This window comes from Schistocerca cancellata, chromosome 7 (genome assembly GCF_023864275.1).
Source record: "Schistocerca cancellata isolate TAMUIC-IGC-003103 chromosome 7, iqSchCanc2.1, whole genome shotgun sequence".
In the NCBI taxonomy this organism is placed as follows: domain Eukaryota; kingdom Metazoa; phylum Arthropoda; class Insecta; order Orthoptera; family Acrididae; genus Schistocerca; species Schistocerca cancellata.
The window spans coordinates 582,185,530-582,204,900 of NC_064632.1; the positions used below are offsets into that span (position 1 = coordinate 582,185,530).

The window sequence follows — 19,371 nt, forward strand, 5'->3', positions numbered from 1 at the left end:
GGAATGGACATCTCTAAAAAGGGCAATCACAGAAATTGGAATGAAAAACATAGGTACAAAGAAGTTAATTGCCAAGAAACCATGGGTAACAGAAGAAATACTTCCAATTTATCGATGAAAGAAGGAAATAAAAATATGTTCAGGGACATTCAGGAATACAGATATACAAGTCGCTGAGGAAATAAATAAATATGAAGTGCAGGGAAGCTAAGACGACATTGCTGCATGAAAAATGTGGGGAAATCGAAAATGAAATGACTGTCCGAAGGACTGACCGAGCATACAGGGAAGTCTAAACAACCTTCGGTGACACAAAAAGCAAGTGCAACGGGAGTTCCACTGTTAAATGCACATAAGAGAGCGGATAGGTGGAAAGAGTACATGAAGGCCTCTATGAGGGGGAATATTTGTCGGATGTGATAGAAGAAAAAACAGGAGTCGATTTAGAAGAGATAGGAGATCCAGTATTAGAATCAGAATTTAAGACAGCTTTGGAAGACTTGAGATCAAATAAGGCAGAATGGATAGGTAACATTTCATTAGAATTTCTATAATCATTGGGGGAAGTGGCAAAAAAACGACTATTCACGTTGTGTGTAGAATGTATGAGTCTGACGATATACCATGTGACTTACGGAAAAAATATCATTCACACAATTCCGAAAACTGCAATAACTTACAAGTGCGAAAATTATCTCACAATCATCTTAACAGCTCATGTGTCCAAGTTGTAAACAAGAATAATATGCAGATGAATGGAAAAGAAAATTGAGGATGTGCTACACGACGATCAGTTTGGGTTCAGAAAAGGTAAAGGCACCAGAGAGGCAATTTTGACGTTGCGGTTGATAATGGAAGCAGTATTTGTCGTCCTGGAAAATCGCCGAGTCCCATCAGAGAGGTTGCTGATCATGTTGGTATATCCTTTGGCTCATGTTAAGCAACTTTTTCGGGTGCCTTGGGCATGAAACGTGTAGCAGCAAAGTCTGTTCCGGAATTATTGAATGTCTACCAAAAACGACATCGCATAGGTACCCTCAGGAATTGCTGAATTTAGTCGACAACGATCCAGAACTTCCAAGGAAGGTCGTAATATGTGACGAAACATAGGTATACTGGTATGACGTCGAAACCAAGACCCAGTCGTCCCAATGGAAACTGCTTGAAGATCTAAGACCAAAAAAAAATTAAAGTTAGATCGCATGTGAAGATTCTTATCAGCATTTTCTTATATTACTAAGGGACAATGCATCACGGGTTCCAGCCTTATGGTAGTACGGTCGGTAAGAAATACTACCTGGAAGTTCCGGGCCGTTTGCGTGAATCAGTCCAAAGGAAACGGCCGGAACTGTCGCCAAACCGGAAACTGCGTCACAATAATGCTCCCTCTTACACCTCAAAACTTGTTCGTGATTTTTAGGCCAAAAACAAAACCGTTATGTTGCCTCAGACAAGGCATTCATCGGATAGGCTGAAAAGAATTGTGAAAGGACGTTGTTTTGCCACCACTGATGATATAAAAACAGAACTGCTGAAGGAGCTGACCATCATAAGGAAAAGTGATCTCCAGGAGTGCCTCCAAGATTAGAAAAGACGCTCGCTGGCCGAAGTGTGTCATATCTGAGGGAGAGTACTTTGAAGGGAAGGAGGTCGCTGTTGATGAATGGACAAATTTTTCTTTAAGAAAAACAAAAACATCCGTTACTTTTTGATCACACCTCGTATGTAGCGCAAAACGACAAAAAACTTCAACGTTGTGCAAGGCGATTAAGCTTGCTTTGCTAACAAAGCGGAAATAAAATCGGAGAATTAAAACGAGCCACTGTAACGAATTTCAATAGTAAACTTTACCGTGACACACAACGCCTTCTTGTAACGTCAGCCACTGGAGTTTGACGTGGTTAACAAAGTGACGTTAGTGTTGTTGACCAAAACGCTAACAAAACCTGGTTTTTATTTTTCATTAGCGACACGTGTCACCGCTAGGCAACGTGATTTGTAATCGGGAAGAGCCTACGGCTAACACTCAGGGAACCACAGCTGCAGAGTTACACGTGTCCTGGAAAGGAAAACATTCCTCAGAGTCCAGCAGCACTCTTGTCCGGCTAATATAATGGAACCGGTTCACTAGGCGACGGTCAATTGTGATTATTGCGGCGTCCGCTCAGAAAGAAGCGACCCGGGAGGTCACAGCTACAGCTACAGCTGGCAGCGTGGACCTTCGGGAGGCGTCTTGTTAGACGCGTCGACGGAATTAGGGGTCCGCCACACACACGGACGTCGGACTGCCACGGGCTAATTGGGCGGTCCACGTGGCTCGCTCCAGACTGCCGAATTTCGCCGTCTTTCGTGCGTGCGGCCCAGTCATAGGCAAACGCTATTGTCCTATTCCGCGATCCACTTCCATCCTCAGAAATGAGTGTATAATTAGTGCTATCGTGTGGATGACGAAAAGCAGGACCACAAAGTAAACTACATATAAAGATAAATGCTTGCCCCCTCCTCAAGCCTATTACGAATTTGCGGCAAATAGAGACCGGACTCTTATGCCACTGGAAGGCGACATATTGCTTATTCTCAAACGTCATGGGAACTCCAAATCGTTCATCCTTAACCCAAAAGCACTAAAGAGCGGAAAATGTTATACTGAAACTAAACCATCGTAAATTTTACCTCTCCAAATTTTATTCCACGAAAGTCATAATTTTTTATGTACAAGGTATAAGCTATTATCATAATTATAAAACCTCTAAGAGACGGGATTTTACACACAAAACAAGTAGGTTCTTCTGTTTTAGACACTATTATCGGAGTCTAAGCAGGACCTAGGTCAGTCAGTGTTCCTCACAAAGAGCTCTTGACCTGTCGTTACAAAATGTTGACCTTCGTTTGCTCGAAGGAGAAAATGAGGTGGTTGCAGGTCCTGCTGCTTATGCTTTTGACGTGAAATTTCGCAAGCAAATCACCCAGTGTGTTAGTGTCAAAATGAGGCCCAGCACCATCCGTACTGTGCTAATTTCAATAGCAAAAGACGAGATTGGGGCTGAAGAGAGCCGATATGATATAAACTAACGCTCATTTAACTTTCACTGCTTGCTGTTTCAGTAAGACGGCAAACTAACAAATTCTAAGCAGTTAAACAAATATGTCGACAATCAGAAACCATGCACAACGTTACTAAACATTCGTAATATTTACAAGAGCACTAGGGTTAGCAAACCGCTGGAATCGGGCAACAAATAAATCAGCCTCAGTTTACATAGATGTCTGTTGCTAACTGCAACAGTAAACTTAACGAGGGTTTAGTAATCTAGGGTTAAGGTTGGTTGGTTTCGGGGAAAAGAGACCAAACAGCGAGGTCATCGGTCTCATCGGATTAGGGAAGGAAGTCGGCCGTGCCCTTTCAGAGGAACCATCCCGGCATTTGCCTGGAGCGATTTAGGGAAATCACGGAAAACCTAAATCAGGACGGCCGGACGCAGGATTGAACCGTCGTCCTCCCGAATGCGAGTCCAGTGTGCTAACCACTGCGCCACCTCGCTCGGTAATCTAGGGTTAACCATCCGCTGATCTTGAAGAATTTTCTTTGAGGTCTTCCATTTTTAAAATGATGAAAGGTGAATGATATTCATTTTTTTGTAGGTGTTATGTTAAATCATGAATTAATGAGTCAACGAAGGAATGCTTACTTCTAACAATCGCTTGTAGAATGTTAAGCAGTTCTCAGTACACCGCAGTTGCTACCTACAGCAACTCCTCCTCGGAAAAGAAAGCTAACTAGCCACGTTAACGGTGGACACTAGTTACAAAACCAGCTTTTTCTCTGCACCACTCCTCTCCCTAGAGTCACTTGTTGCACCCACATCCTGCAGCCCTATCTAAAATCAAAATGTGTGCATTACACACAGGTCTACTGTTTGTAAACCACTTCACTGCTGGACTCCAAACTTCTCAACTAGCAGAAATTGCAACACTTCTGGTTGCTAGTGCTTTGAGTCTTAACACTGGCACTAATAATAATAATAATAATAATAATAATAATAATAATAATAATATTTGCAGGTACTATTATTATTTCTTTCTTTCTTTTCTCAGACGTTATGTCTGGTCTAAAATGGAAAGTGACGCGGACCTTGATCAAGCGTGACTTCCTTTTAACTGTACGTTATATGTTATATTGCATTTAGGAACTTTCGGGTAATCGAGCATGTATCAATAATTACGGATTTCTGTAGTTGTATGTATAAGTTTGGATCTAGCTGTATTGCATTGATGTACTGGTGGATATTGTGTGGTATGACTCCTGTAGTTGATAGTATAACTGGTATAATGTCAACTTTATCCTGATGCCACATGTCCTTGACTTCCTCAGCCAGCTGGATGTATTTTTCAATTTTTTCTCCTGTTTTCTTCTTCTTCTTCTTCTTCTTCTTCTTCTTCTGATTGCACATCATTTTGTTCCAGTATTTGTTGTACTTGTTGTTTGATGTTTTCTAATTCTGACTGGGGTATCCTGTTATTTTTTATTATTACACGGATCTGATCAGCTAGTCGTTCTGTTAAAAATTTTAATTCTTGGTATCTGGTAATAAATGTTGTGTGTACTTGTGATCTGTATCCAATTGTGTTGGTTCCTAGGTTTGTTGCTTGGTAATAACAGAACATGAGGTGTCGATTAACTTCATCTGACCATCTCATCCTCTGTCTTTGTTTTCCTTCTAGGGTGGTTGCAGGAAGCATATCTTGCAAAACACCTCTATTTGGATTTGTATCATTTTCCAGTTGGCTAGCAGTGTCGTTACCATTGTGGGCGGACATAGGGTTCAAGCGTCGTCCCCGACCATGACGGCGCTTGTCCGATGCTTCTTTAGTTTTGTCCTGAACCAACTAATCACACTAAAATGGGGGTTAGCCCTATTAGTGGTTTGTTCTTTTCGTCGCCTTTTACGACTGGCAGAACATACCGGAGGCCTATTCTTTTCCCGGGCCTCCACATTATTATTATTATTATTATTGACTTTTTTTTCTCAGACTTAAGTCTGGTTAAAAATGGAACGTGACGCGGACCTCGGTCAAGCGTGACTTCCTTGTAACTGTATGGTATATGTTATATTGCATTTAGGAACTTTCGGGTAATTGAACAAGTATCAATAATTACAGATTTTTGTAATTGTATATATATGTTTGGATGTAGCTGTATTGCATTGATGTACTGGTGAATATTGTGAGGTATGACTCCTGTAGTTGATAGTATAATTGGGATAATGTCGACTTTATCCTGATGCCACATGTCCTTGACTTCCTCAGCCAGTTGGATGTATTTTTCAATTTTTTCCCCTGTTTTCTTCTGTATATTTGTTGTGTTGGGTATGGATATTTCAATTAGTTGTGTTAATTTCTTCTTTTTATTGGTGAGTATGATGTCAGGTTTGTTATGTGGTGTTGTTTTATCTGTTATAATCGTTCTGTTCCAGTATAATTTGTATTCATCATTCTCCAGTACATTTTGTGGTGTGTACTTGTATGTGGGAACGTGTTGTTTTATTAGTTTATGTTTTATGGCAAGTTGTTGATGTATTATTTTTGCTACATTGTCATGTCTTCTGGGGTATTCTGTATTTGCTAGTATTGTACATCCGCTTGTGATGTGATCTACTGTTTCTATTTGTTGTTTGCAAAGTCTGCATTTATCTGTTGTGGTGTTGGGATCTTTAATAATATGCTTGCTGTAATATCTGGTGTTTATTGTTTGATCCTGTATTGCGATCATGAATCCTTCCGTCTCACTGTATATATTGCCTTTCCTTAGCCATGTGTTGGATGCGTCTTGATCGATGTGTGGCTGTGTCAGATGATACGGGTGCTTGCCGTGTAGTGTTTTCTTTTTCCAATTTACTTTCTTTGTATCTGTTGGTATTATGTGATCTAAAGGGTTGTAGAAGTGGTTATGGAATTGCAATGGTGTAGCTGATGTATTTATATGAGTGATTGCTTTGTGTATTTTGCTAGTTTCTGCTCGTTCTAGAAAGAATTTTCTTAAATTGTCTACCTGTCCATAATGTAGGTTTTTTATATCTATAAATCCCCTTCCACCTTCCTTTCTGCTTAATGTGAATCTTTCTGTTGCTGAATGTATGTGATGTATTCTATATTTGTGGCATTGTGATCGTGTAAGTGTATTGAGTGCTTCTAGGTCTGTGTCACTCCATTTCACTACTCCAAATGAGTAGGTCAATACTGGTATAGCATAAGTATTTATAGCTTTTGTCTTGTTTCTTGCTGTCAATTCTGTTTTCAGTATTTTTGTTAGTCTTTGTCTATATTTTTCTTTTAGTTCTTCTTTAATATTTGTATTATCTATTCCTATTTTTTGTCTGTATCCTAGGTATTTATAGGCATCTGTTTTTTCCATCGCTTCTATGCAGTCGCTGTGGTTATCCAATATGTAATCTTCTTGTTTAGTGTGTTTGCCCTTGACTATGCTATTTTTCTTACATTTGTCTGTTCCAAAAGCCATATTTATATCATTGCTGAATACTTCTGTTATCTTTAGTAATTGGTTGAGTTGTTGATTTGTTGCTGCCAGTAGTTTTAGATCATCCATGTATAGCAAATGTGTGATTTTGTGTGGATATGTTCCAGTAATATTGTATCCATAATTTGTATTATTTAGCATGTTGGATAGTGGGTTCAGAGCAAGACAGAACCAGAAAGGACTTAATGAGTCTCCTTGGTATATTCCACGCTTAATCTGTATTGGCTGTGATGTGATGCTATCTGAATTTGTTTGGATATTAAGTGTGGTTTTCCAGTTTTTCATTACTGTGTTTAGAAAGTGTATCAATTTAGGATCTACTTTGTATATTTCCAAAATCTGTAGTAACCATGAGTGGGGTACACTATCAAAGGCTTTTTGGTAATCAATGTATGCGTAGTGTAGGGACCTTTGTTTAGTTTTAGCTTGATATGTCACCTCTGTATCAATTATCAGTTGCTCTTTACATCCTCGTGCTCCTTTGCAGCAGCCTTTTTGTTCTTCATTTATAATTTTGTTCTGTGTTGTATGTGTCATTAATTTCTGTGTGATGACTGAAGTTAATATTTTGTATATTGTTGGTAGGCATGTTATGGGGCGATATTTAGCTGGGTTTGCTGTGTCTGCTTGATCTTTAGGTTTCAGATAGGTTATTCCATGTGCAAGTGTATCAGGGAATGTGTATGGGTCTGCAATGTAACTGTTAAATAACTTAGTTAGATGTGAATGTGTTGAGGTGAACTTCTTTAGCCAGTAATTTGCTATTTTATCATTTCCAGGGGCTTTCCAATTGTGTGTAGAATTAATTGCTCGGGTGACTTCATGTTGCAAAATTATCACTTCAGGCATTTGTGGTATCATCTTGTATGTGTCTGTTTCTGCTTGTATCCACCGTGCATGCCTGTTATGTTGTACCGGGTTTGACCATATGCTGCTCCAGAAGTGTTCCATGTCTGTTATGTTTGGTGGATTGTCTATTTTAATGTGTGTGTTATCTATTGTTTGGTAAAATCTCTTTTGGTTTGTGTTGAATGTTTGGTTTTGTTTCCTTCTATTTTCACTTTTTTTGTATCTTCTAAGTCGTTTGGCCAATGCTTGCAATTTCTGCTTTTTTTCATCTAATTGCTCTATTGCTTCTTGTTGTGAGATTTTACCTAACCTTTTTCGTTTTTTGTCTGATATTTCATTTCTTATAAATTGTGTTAGCTGTCCGATGTCTTTTCTCAGTTTTTCTATTCTGATCTGTAACCTGTGTTGCCATGCTGGTTTTGTGTGTTTCTTCTGTGTGTTGGTTTGTTCTGATCTCTGCCTAGTGTGTATATTTAGTGTAGTGAGTGCTCCTATATAAACCAGTAGTTGTAACTCTTCCATAGTTGTGTTTTCATTTATTTTGTTGTGTATGATTGTGTTGATAGTTTTTATTGTTGTTTCGACTTGTGGGTTATTTGGCGGTCTATGCAAGAATGGTCTAATGTCTGTATTTGTGTCTTTGTATTCTATATATGTCAGCTGAAATTTCTCTTCTATATCTAACACGTGTGTCTCTTCGTGTTCTATTTGTGCTTGTTCTGGTGGCTGTCTTAAGATTTCGTTTTCCTCTGATTGTTTAATTGATGCGTGTTGGTCTTTGTTTGTTTGCTCTGGGATGTTTGAGTCCATTACTGTGTTTTCTTCTTCTTCTGATTGCACATTATTTTGTTCCAGTATTTGTTGTACTTGTTGTTTGATGTTTTCTAATTCTGACTGGGGTATCCTGTTATTTTTGATTATTACACGGATCTGATCAGATAGTCTTTGTTCTGTTAAAAATTTTAATTCCGGGTATCTGGTAATAAATGTTGTGTATACTACGAGTTGCCTAATACGAGCGATACAAGTTTAAAGAGTGATTGCCTGAGTGAAGGCCAGCTTAGCCTCACTCGACTGCGCGCGCGCGATCGTGCACGCGCACACACACACACACACACACACACACACACACACACACACACACACACACACACACAGAGAGAGAGAGAGAGAGAGAGAGAGAGAGAGAGAGAGAGAGAGAGAGAGAGAGAGAGGGGGGGGGGGAGGGGGGCTTCCGGAAGGCTTCACTTGGCAGCTCCGCGCGTCACTCAGAGCTCCTGTCTTTCCGCCACTCGACCGCGCAAACACCCCATCTTAAGATTACCTGCGGACGTGTCGAAGCGTGTAAACCTGTTGCAGATTAGAGGCAGCCGCGACACCCGTGTCCGGTAGTTCACAAATGTTTACCGAGCATCAGAGGCCACTGCCGCTTGCGTAATCTGTTATCCCCTTAAGCATACGTCCATAGCTAGCGAACACGTAAATTAATACTGAAGCAATAGAGCTGCTAGTGCGCGTTGTTTTCGCCTTCGTCAGCTGGTTCAACGTACGCTCTACCCCACGGTCACTGTGCCACAACAGCGGTAGGTGGCGCGCTTTGATGTACCGTGCGTGGTGACTGCTCTACCCTCACCGCACTCTATGGAAGCAGGCACATGTTTAACTCGAGACACTAACAGATCCGTCTTTAATGTCCTCGAGGCCGTCACAGACCCGCGGACATTGGTCACTTACTTGCGCTTACTTTGGATAAAAGGGTACGAAGGCGTTCTGCAAAATGAAACTGCTGACCGTCTCGCTAAGCGCGACGTTAGGGAAGGACAGTTCCGCCCAACACCAATTCCCTGCACTAATTTGGAGCAGGAAAGCTGCCTATGGCAACTAGAATTGTGTATGGCACGTTGTCTCGGCACTACAAGGGCAGCCATACGGCAGAACGTCCCTTCTCAGGCATGGTTCAAATCGCTGAAGGTTAGACGTCATGTGACCCCCCCCCCCTCAGCCGCACAGGTTGTCTTGTACAAAAAAATGGTTGGTAGGAGCTACCCCCTCCCTACAAGTGTAGCTGCTTTACTTCACCGTTTCGGTATGTACAACTATTACTTGCTCGCGAACTATTTAAAACACTAGAGTATCCAGCTTTGACGTATAAGTTGTATGGCTCTAGTCCTTCCGTGAGACTGGGACGTCTGTTTCTGTTTTTACTTTGCACCAATACCTTATCTCTTTTAACCGATTCCATTCTCCAGCTTTCAATAACAAGTCGCTGTGGGTGTTATTCTCCTCTGGAATGGGCACAATTCGAACCCCCTCGGTTGTAATTTTGAGTTTTTTAGTTTATACAATGAATTTATCTTTCTCCTTCACACTCTTGTTCATTAGTTGCTAATGCACTTGCCAGTAAAATCTGTTCCGTTTCGTGGCAACTGCGGTTTTGCGCCCCAATTTTTGTTTCATATTTAGGCGCATTACTATTGGATAAATAAACTCCGGAGGATGCAAAATACAGAGTTGGAACGCAATCATCCTTAAACTTCCGGTTCGGAGGTAGATAAAACAGTGAACTTTTCAAACACTTTATAAACCTCTCACAACCCCTCAATACGCTGATAACTGAAGCTTAACACTGTACTTAGTCGTCAATAACATAACTGGTACGGTGTTGTTGGCACCACGGTACCGTAGCACGCCGCTACACGAGGCGAAACAAAATGGCGAGGCCCATTTAGAGAGTGAGGGTGGACTGCGACATTTCAAGTTTATTAACAAACAAATTTCTGCTACTCCTCAACACCTACTACTATCTTTGCTTTACTCTCGATCCATATTATTGGAACGCTGATTTCATTCAACAAATCGTGTAATTCTTCTTCACTTTCACCGAGGATAGCAACGTCATCAAGGACTCTCATCAATTACGTCCTCTCACCCTGAATTTTAACGCCAATCCTAAACCTTTCTATTGCTTTTGTCAGTGCTTCGCCGATGTACAAGTTGAACAGTAAATAGTGGTTTCCTGTTTCACGTCCTCCTTAATCCGAGCTACTACGCCAATCTTTAAAATACCTGTAGACCTTTCTGGGTCCCATTATTACTCACTGCTTTTGGTTCCCGTACATATTTTACATTTTGTTCTATTTAGCTGAAAATTTCAAAAATGTTACGTGACATTAGGCTGTCCAACACTTTTCTAGTTCTACATGTTACGGAGAAAGCAAACGAAAGACTGCGACCTATTGGTAGAACAGTTAGAAAATGCAACAGGTCTTCTAAACAGACTGCCTACACTATGCTCATCCGCCACCTTCTGGAGTATTGCTGCGCAATGTGGGATCCGCATCAGATAGGATTGACGGAGCTCAAAGAAGGGTTGCTCATTTTTTACTATCGCGAAATAAGAGAGAGGGCCACGGATATGATACACTAGTTGGGTGGTAATTTTCGTAGCGGCAGGATCTTGTCACGAAATTTCAATCATAAACTTCGTCGTCATAGTGTGAAAATATTTTGTTGGCGCCCACCTTCGCAGAGAGGAACGCTCATGGTAATAAAATAAGATAAATCTGAGCTCGTACGGAAAGGATTAAGTTTTCGTTTACCCTGCGCGCTATCGAGAGTGCACGGTAGAAAAATAGCTTCGAGGTGGTTTGATGAGCCCTCTGTCAGGCACTTTAATTGTGACTTGCAGAGTAATCGTGCAGATGTAGATATCCAAGCAATCTTTCTTCCCACGTCCGATTCGCGAATAAAACGCACAGAATTCTTAGTTGTACAACGAAAAGTATCCTCCGCCACGCACTTCACAATGAATCTCAGAGTACGCAATGTATACGTAGAGGCTGACACCTGTGCCTCATTGTTCACTCTGTTGCGAGATATTTAATCAGAATTCCTAACAATGTCAGAACAGGGTGGTGTGTGTGCCTGCTGTGATACCCCACGGCAGGATGGGAGGAGGCAGCTTCCCAACCCTTCAGGGGCCGCATTCTCCGGCGTGAGGAGGTGAGGTGAGGCGCCCGGCATGCAGATGAGGCGGGATTCCCGAGAGGAGGCGCCGCTTCCGCCAGCCAGGCGGACAAAAGGCCCGCCGGCCTCCGTGAGGGAAGTCGCCTCAGGGCCGCACCGCGCTCCCACAGGCTGCGGGTGGTCCCCGTCACAGGCGCTTAGGGGCCCGTGGCTTAGGGGTCCACGGTAAAGAGATGATGATGATAATGACTGCGAATAAACCCATTAGCACAACGCATACATATTCTTTCATTCTCTTCCCGTGGGCTTCCTTTCTGCCTTCAGACCATTTTTTACCAGTCTCCTTCTCGGTTTTTCCTCTTGCTCAACTTACCATCTCCGAATTTTGGGTAGCAAGAGTTCACGGTTTTGGATGGACATCATCCGGAGTAATTCCTGCCACTTTCAGACTAGGTCTGATCTCGCCAATCAATTTTATACTGTCCGTTTTGGCTTAGTTCCTCTTGTCAAAAAAGAAAAAAAACACTACTTTGTTGTAAACCTATCTGGGGTTTCATTTTGTGTGTCCAGTGAAATTTAAACTCCTTTTTTCTAATGTCACTATTGAGGTTTCTGTGTTGTTAGATTTCCTGACTCCTTCTGCGTCATTTACAAGTTTTGTACCTAGAATTTTTCTTACCATAGTGCGCTCCTTTTCTCCGCGTTTTCAATATCAGTTTTCCTGCTCAAAGTTAGTGTTTCTGATCCATAAAGGCATTCCGTTTTCATTTCTGTTCTGTAATGCCTTGAGGTTGTGTGTGCTTGGAGACATATTTCTTGCTATAGCTATCTTGTGTAAGTCGGTATGTTGTTTCTATCTTTCAGCATCTGATTTCGTTTGCTTTTGTTTGAATTCCGTATTCTCATCAAGATATTTAAATTGTGGAACGTGTTTCAATTTTACCATATTTCGTCTCCATGAATTTCGTGCTTGATAGTTGCAGGTCACGTAATTTGTTTTTCAGAAGTTATCGCCAGCCGCGGTGGCCGAGCGGTTCTAGGCGCTTCAGTCCGGAACCGCGCGACTGGTACGGTCGCAGGTTCTACTCCTGCCTCGGGTTTGGATGTGTGTGATGTCCTTAGGTTAGTTAGGTTTAAGTAGTTCTAAGTTCTAGGGGACTGATGACCTAAGATGTTAAGTCCCATAGTACTCAGAGCCATATGAACCATTTGATTTTTCAGAAGTTATCTTTAGACATACATTTTACTAATAATGTTCACATTTCTAAAGGTTCAAATTTGTATTCGGGGAATAAACTAGAATGGAACTTCGAATGTTTAAAACGAGGGGAAAAATTCTAGAAATTACAGGGTGTTGTAAATGGTTTGCGAGAGAGAGAGAGAGTGCAAACACGGATGGGCTTCTGCCTGACCGCCTGCACATAACAGTCCACAGAGGGAAGGAGCACACACACACCACAGATTCATCGTACCAGGCCTGCTGTCAACAACTAATCAGAAAGGGTTCGTGAGTCGATAGCTAGAACCTGTACATCTCTGGAAGCTGAGTAACGGAAGGAAGGTGCGACATCTAAACATGAAAACCTATAGTTATGACGGTCAGGGCTCTTTCTGGTAGAGCATATTCGAAATGAAGCTGAGAACAGACAAATGGCTACATCTAGCAAACAAAAATGTAATGTAATGCATTGATACATCTTAAGATTAAGAGCACTGGAAAAGCGTCGTGGGAGAAAACAAAAGTGGCTGATACAGGTAACTTTTAATTTACCTTTCATTGCGTATTATTATTGCTATTAAATTCTTACGGAGGTTAAAACTGGGGAGATGTCAAGTGGTGGTGGTGGTGGGGGGTTGGGGGGGAGACGTGTATAAACCACTCGTTTCCAGTCATCGACTGTCCAGTGGCGTCGTCTAGCGTTGGCTACGTTTATAGAAACGGGTGTGGGGGGCTGTCGCGCGCGCACACAGTAGACACAACGAAGGAACCGAGAGTAACGAAGGAACCGAGGGTAACGAAGGAACCGAGGGTAACGAAGGAACCGAGGGTAACGAAGGAACCGAGGGTAACGAAGGAACCGAGGGTAACGAAGGAACCGAGGGTAACGAAGGAACCGAGGGTAACGAAGGAACCGAGGGTAACGAAGGAACCGAGGGTAACGAAGGAACCGAGGGTAACGAAGGAACCGAGGGTAACGAAGGAACCGAGGGTAACGAAGGAACCGAGGGTAACGAAGGAACCGAGGGTAACGAAGGAACCGAGGGTAACGAAGGAACCGAGAGTAACGAAGGAACCGAGAGTAACGAAGGAACCGAGAGTAACGAAGGAACCGAGAGTAACGAAGGAACCGAGAGTAACGAAGGAACCGAGAGTAACGAAGGAACCGAGAGTAACGAAGGAACCGAGAGTAACGAAGGAACCGAGAGTAACGAAGGAACCGAGAGTAACGAAGGAACCGACTAAAGGGAAACGGAAGACGGGGAAGAAAAGTCTTGAATAACTTTTTTAAAAAATCACTATTACTAGTATCCAATCACGGTAGAGGCATTTAACAACTTCTGAGAAGTGTTGGACTAGATGGCATTGAAAAACTGAGGAAGGACGGCGAGAGAAAATAAAGCTGTTCCGGCGAATAATGTAAGTATCAGAAGAGAATTTGCTCGTTCTAGAGCGAACCGACAATGTTTGTTATCAGAACAAGTGGTGAAACCTAATGACACATACACAAACTGTTTTTCGATGTAGGATGATTAACGATTAATTTCCCATCCACGACCAGTTGTTATAGAAATGGGCCACGTCCTTTTGGAAGGAAACACCTCGGCATTCGTCTTACGCGATTTAGGGAAACTCTAGTAGGTACATCAACGATTTGGACCGCAGTTGTCCGAACAACAGGAGTCCACTGCCATACAACTGGGTCACCTGTTTCCTGCTCCACTACGTTTGAAAACACACACACTGGACGCAGTACGTATTGCGGCGTCTGCCTCCACACCCTGCGCTCCTCCACACGGTGCTGGCTCATCCTGCGACGGGGACTCCCTCGGCCTTGGCAGCAGAAAATAAGACACTTTGGCCGCGAGCGGCGCTGCCCGCGCTGCCACGACGTCTTTTCGGAGAATCGCTTCAGCAGCGCCGCCGACTATTTCCAGCCACGCCTCCCCACCAGCCGTTACTCCGTTGAAGTGGACTACTGCGCACACCACTGACGTCATTCGCTAAGCCCCTGCGACTAGTTTAGTCCTAACCGGCATTTGCGGCTCACCCAAGGTGTCTACGCAGCTGATACAGTTGAATGTCTAATTTTACAGGACGAGCTTACGGTGGTCGCAAGTAGTGAAGAACAGTCCCAATCTTTAGGGACGTGGCGAACAACGCCGAAACACTCGCTCAACAACTGTGATATTTCAGAAGATTCCTACTTCTTCAGTAGTCTTACAAAATTTTTTTTCGATGACGTCCATTCTTCATTTCTGCGCTGACCCCCAATTTCGTTTTCCTCCCCTCGCTTCGATCTTTTCTCTTGCTATAATCTGTTACTAAATTCTTCGTGAACTAACTTTATGACAGCCGCTTTTTTCGCGTGCTTCTATTGACATCCAACCAAATTTTTCTTCCGACTTAGTCTTTTCGTTCAACCGCACATAAACAACGACCCTTCTACGTGCAACTCGTTCCTAATAATTTTAATACTGTGAGGTCATGCAAATCAATATTTCAGTTGGCTATTGCGTGACGTAGAGGTTAGCGTTACTGAACACAAAGGTCCTCAGTTTGATTACTAGGCACCATCAGAAATCTTCCAGCTGTAGGAAGGTCTGAAAAGAGGTGCACTCAACCTCTTAAGCCTATATGCTTTTACACAGCAGTAGCTTTCTCAGAGACACTGAGAGTCAAGGCGCCTTCAAACAAACGACAGGCTAGTATCTACACGACATTTACGTATGTAGCATTACGATCGTTCAAGCATTCGTAAAATGTATTTAGTGACTTGTAACACTGAAGTTCGCGTTTTCAAACTGAACATATATTATTAGGCATCAAAAATTTCGTGTGAACAGCTTGTTATGGTGAATGTAGATCGGCAGCGACCTCAACTCCACATTTTACATAGTTTGTCAAATTTCTTTAATAATATATCAATTTGTTTCCAATTCAGGCTTGCTCAAACTTGGAGACTTAATTCCCTGTGAATTCCCGGAGTGAGGAGAAAGATGGTGTTAAGAAGCTCCTGATAAATTAATGGTGAGCAGGGGGCAGCATACCACAATAATAATATTTTTCATTCCTCTTAGCTGAGATGTACGCTATACACCAGCCCCCCTAACCGTGGTTTCTAAACATCGACAATTTATATGCAATAAGATTCACATAATTAACACACAAGAGATATTAAGCATTTTAAAATTTGTGATTTAAAGAAACTCAATGAAATTCAATTTCAATGCTAGGTTAAAAACGCAGGAAATTTACGATACTCCTGACTTTCCTTGGTATTCCCCGTTTTTCCAGGTATATTGTAATTCCCCTGAGAGTTTCAGTTTGTCCAGAAGAATCGTCACCCTGCTACTGGCTAACGCGTTCATTTCTTTTTGTGCATCAACGTGAACCAACCACGCATTCTTCTGACACTTCTCAAGCATAATGAACGTCGACATTCTGCAGTTGAGTGTCACATATCAAAGGCTGTCTCAGTGGATCGTGTCCGAAGGCCAGACATTAGGGAAAAAATAGATTCGTCTCCCGACAACTATCTCAAAAAATGGTTCAAATGGCTCTGAGCACTATGGGACTTAACATCTATCGTCATGATGTCCCCTAGAACTTAGAACTACTTAAAACTAACCAACCTAAGGACAGCACACAACACCCAGTCATCACGAGGCAACTATCTCAACTGGGCGTATGAAGCACTGACAAATATTACAGACGTACAAGCATTCATGGTTCGATTATATCGCGATACTGTAAGTTCAACATAACGAGCTACTAAAAAAAATTTAAGTGTCATATCCTGTCGAAATACACTGAAGAGCCAAAGAAACTGGTATACCTGCCTAATATCGTGTAGGGCTCCCGCAGGCAGGCAGAAATGCCGCAACACGACAAGGCATGGACTCGGCTCATGTCTGAAGTAGTGTTGCAGGGAACTGACACCATGAATCCTGCAGAGCTGTCCATAAATCCGTAAGAGTACGAAGAGGTGCAGATCTCTCCTGAAAAGCACGTTTCAAGGCATCCCAGATATGCTTAATCATGTTCACGTCTGGGGACGTTTGGTGGCCAGAGAGAACTGTTTAAACTCAGTAGAGTGTTCCTGGAGCTACTCTGTGGCAATTCTGAACGTTTGGGGTGTCTCATTGCCCTGCTGGAATTGCCCAAGTTCGACAGCATGGACATTGGACATGAATGTATGCAGGTGATCAGACAGGATGCTATCATACGTGTTCCTGTCAGGGTCGTATCTAGACGTATCAGGGGTCCCTTATCACTCCAACCGAACCACACCGTTACAATGCCTCCACCAGCTTGAAGAGTACCCTGCTGACACACATGGACCACGGAATCATGACGTTCTCTACATACATGTACACGTCCATACGCTCGATACAATTTGAAACGAGACTCGTCCGACTAGGCAACATGTTTCCAGTCATCAACAGTCCAACGTCGGTGTTGACGGGCCCAGGCGAAGCTTAAAGCTTTGTGGCGTGCAGTCATCAAGGGTACACAAGTGGGCCTTCTATTCCGAAAGCCCATATCGATGATGTTTCGTTGAATATTTCGCACGCTGACACTTGCTGATGGCCCAGCACTGAAGTCTGCAACAATTTGCGGAAGGGTTGCTCTTCTATCACGTTGAACGATTCTCTTCGTTTGTCGTTGGTCCCATTCTTGCAGAATCTTTTTCCAGCCGCAGTGATGTCGTAGACTTAATGATTTACAGGATTCCTGATACTGACGGTACACTCGTGGAATGGTGGTGCGGGAAAACCCCACTTCATCGCTACCTCGGACATCCTGTGTCCCACAGCTCGTACGGTGGCTGTAAAACCACGTTCAAACTCACTCAAATCTTGGTAACTTGCCAGTGGCAGTAGCCAACCTAACAAATGCGCCAGACACTTGTCTTATATAGGCGTTGCCGACCGCAGCGCCGTATTGTACCTGTTTACGTATCTCTGTGTTTGAATACGCATGTCTATACGAGTTTCTTTGGCGCTTCAGTGTATATTCTGAAAATTCTGGTTGTAATGCAGACAAGCGGAAGTGTTCTCATAAGTGGTGAACGTGCTGTCTGACCTACAGAACTGCTAATCCAAAGTTACTTTTAAGTATTTGCCGTTTCTGGTAAGATACTTGGGTACCGTAGAGAAGAATAGGAGTTAATAACTATTTTCTGACTGTATACAAAATAATTCAAGTTTTTCTTCACTTAGTAGGAGTTGCAGGTTTGGAGTCCACTCAAACTGTGGGCAAACATCGTTCATTTGGACGATGGCATCGTTGGTACCTTCAGATCTGGCACTTAAGAGGAGCTAGAGACTGTCGGCATAGGACAGAATGTACGTGTTGTCGCGAGCGTTCAGAGAGAAGAGCAGTGGTCCCAGGAGCGAGCCCTGTGGTACTGCTGAGAGTGTGTGCTTGCAGGTGCCAGCTGCCGCGAGCACTCTGGCGTGCCGAGTGCAGACGGCCCGGCCTGCGCCTCTCCTGTCCCGTCCCGTCCCGGGCTGGGCTGGGCTTGGGGTCCCGTTGCGCGGGTACGCGGCTCGCACACCAACCAGGGACCGCCGCGCCGTTAGCCGGCCGGCCTGACCTCGCCTACCCGGGCAAGTAACCCGCTGTTACCGATACCACCAGCTGTCCACACCTACGACACCAGGTATTTGTCGTCAGCAATACCAGAGTATTGGAATCGGAAGAACCGAATGGAATGGTTTAGCTCCGAACAAAAAGATACAGCGTTTGATCCCCAGTTGGTTCCAAGACTGTCAGTTATCGCTTCTTTAACCTTTGGCAGTGATTAGTGTATGTGAAAAATGCTGACATGCACCGTGTTTCGGAAGGGAAGAATGAATGGAAGAGCGAAGGAATAATAAGGTTTCACGTCCCGTCGACGACGAAGTCATTGGCGACCGAGGGCAACCTCTGATCGGAGGAGGAAATCGCCTGTACTTGTCCAAAGGAACCAACCCAGCATTCGCCCTAATTGATTGTCAGGGAGAATCTGAACAGTCCTCCCGAACACGAATCCAGAGTCTTGTCGCTGCGGCATCTGCTGAGTGGAATCCGCGTTAATGTGTAACTGGTTAAGTAAGTAAGTTCAAAGGTACAAAGCAAAGGAATACCATTCCCAATAGGAAGGTCTGGTAAAGATCAATGGTGCACAAACCAAACTTCGCGTTGTTTGCAGCTTTCCCGTGCTACTTTAACGAAAATTAAAATGTAACTATCTAATAAACAGGAAGCTAAAATGCAACAGGAAAGAAAACAGCAACCCTGCACACACTATAATGAGGATATCTTAGATTTCAACAATATATAGTAACATTGAGTACGTACGTACTACATATGCGTATCGATAGCTACAGGAAGACGTTAATAATTCAATGAAATGGTGTTTCCGAAAAACCTTGTAATGTTTTGAGGTACTAAATGCCTACAGATTTGGTGCCCTCTTTCACATTTTCAGCATCTGTAAGCAAAACGCTTCTCCACTAGCTGCCACACTAATTCATCTCGCACATATAAGGAGAGGAGTCTTTGTACTTCATAGGACCGGTGCGGCCTCTAGAAGAATGGGAAGAAATTGAGACCAGCTTCATGGATTACTTAAAGAGGCAAGGATTGACGCCATCACCAACGCCTTTCTCGAAAGTTGGTGACGTAGTCATCCCACAGGCAAATCGGCTTTCTGAGACACACTTAGAAAAAATATTTTTGGGCTGCATATGGGGAAACGAATAATTGTATTACGCATTATTTTTCACCGCAAAAATAATTTTTCAACTTGTAA

At 43.0% G+C, this 19,371-nt stretch overlaps 1 protein-coding gene across 1 annotated transcript in view; it reads right to left on the reverse strand.

The window, feature by feature from the left end:
- Positions 1–19,371, reverse strand: part of LOC126092912 (uncharacterized) — a 671,478-nt gene that overhangs the window by 88,748 nt on the left and 563,359 nt on the right. The gene's annotated exons all lie outside the window — the stretch shown is intronic.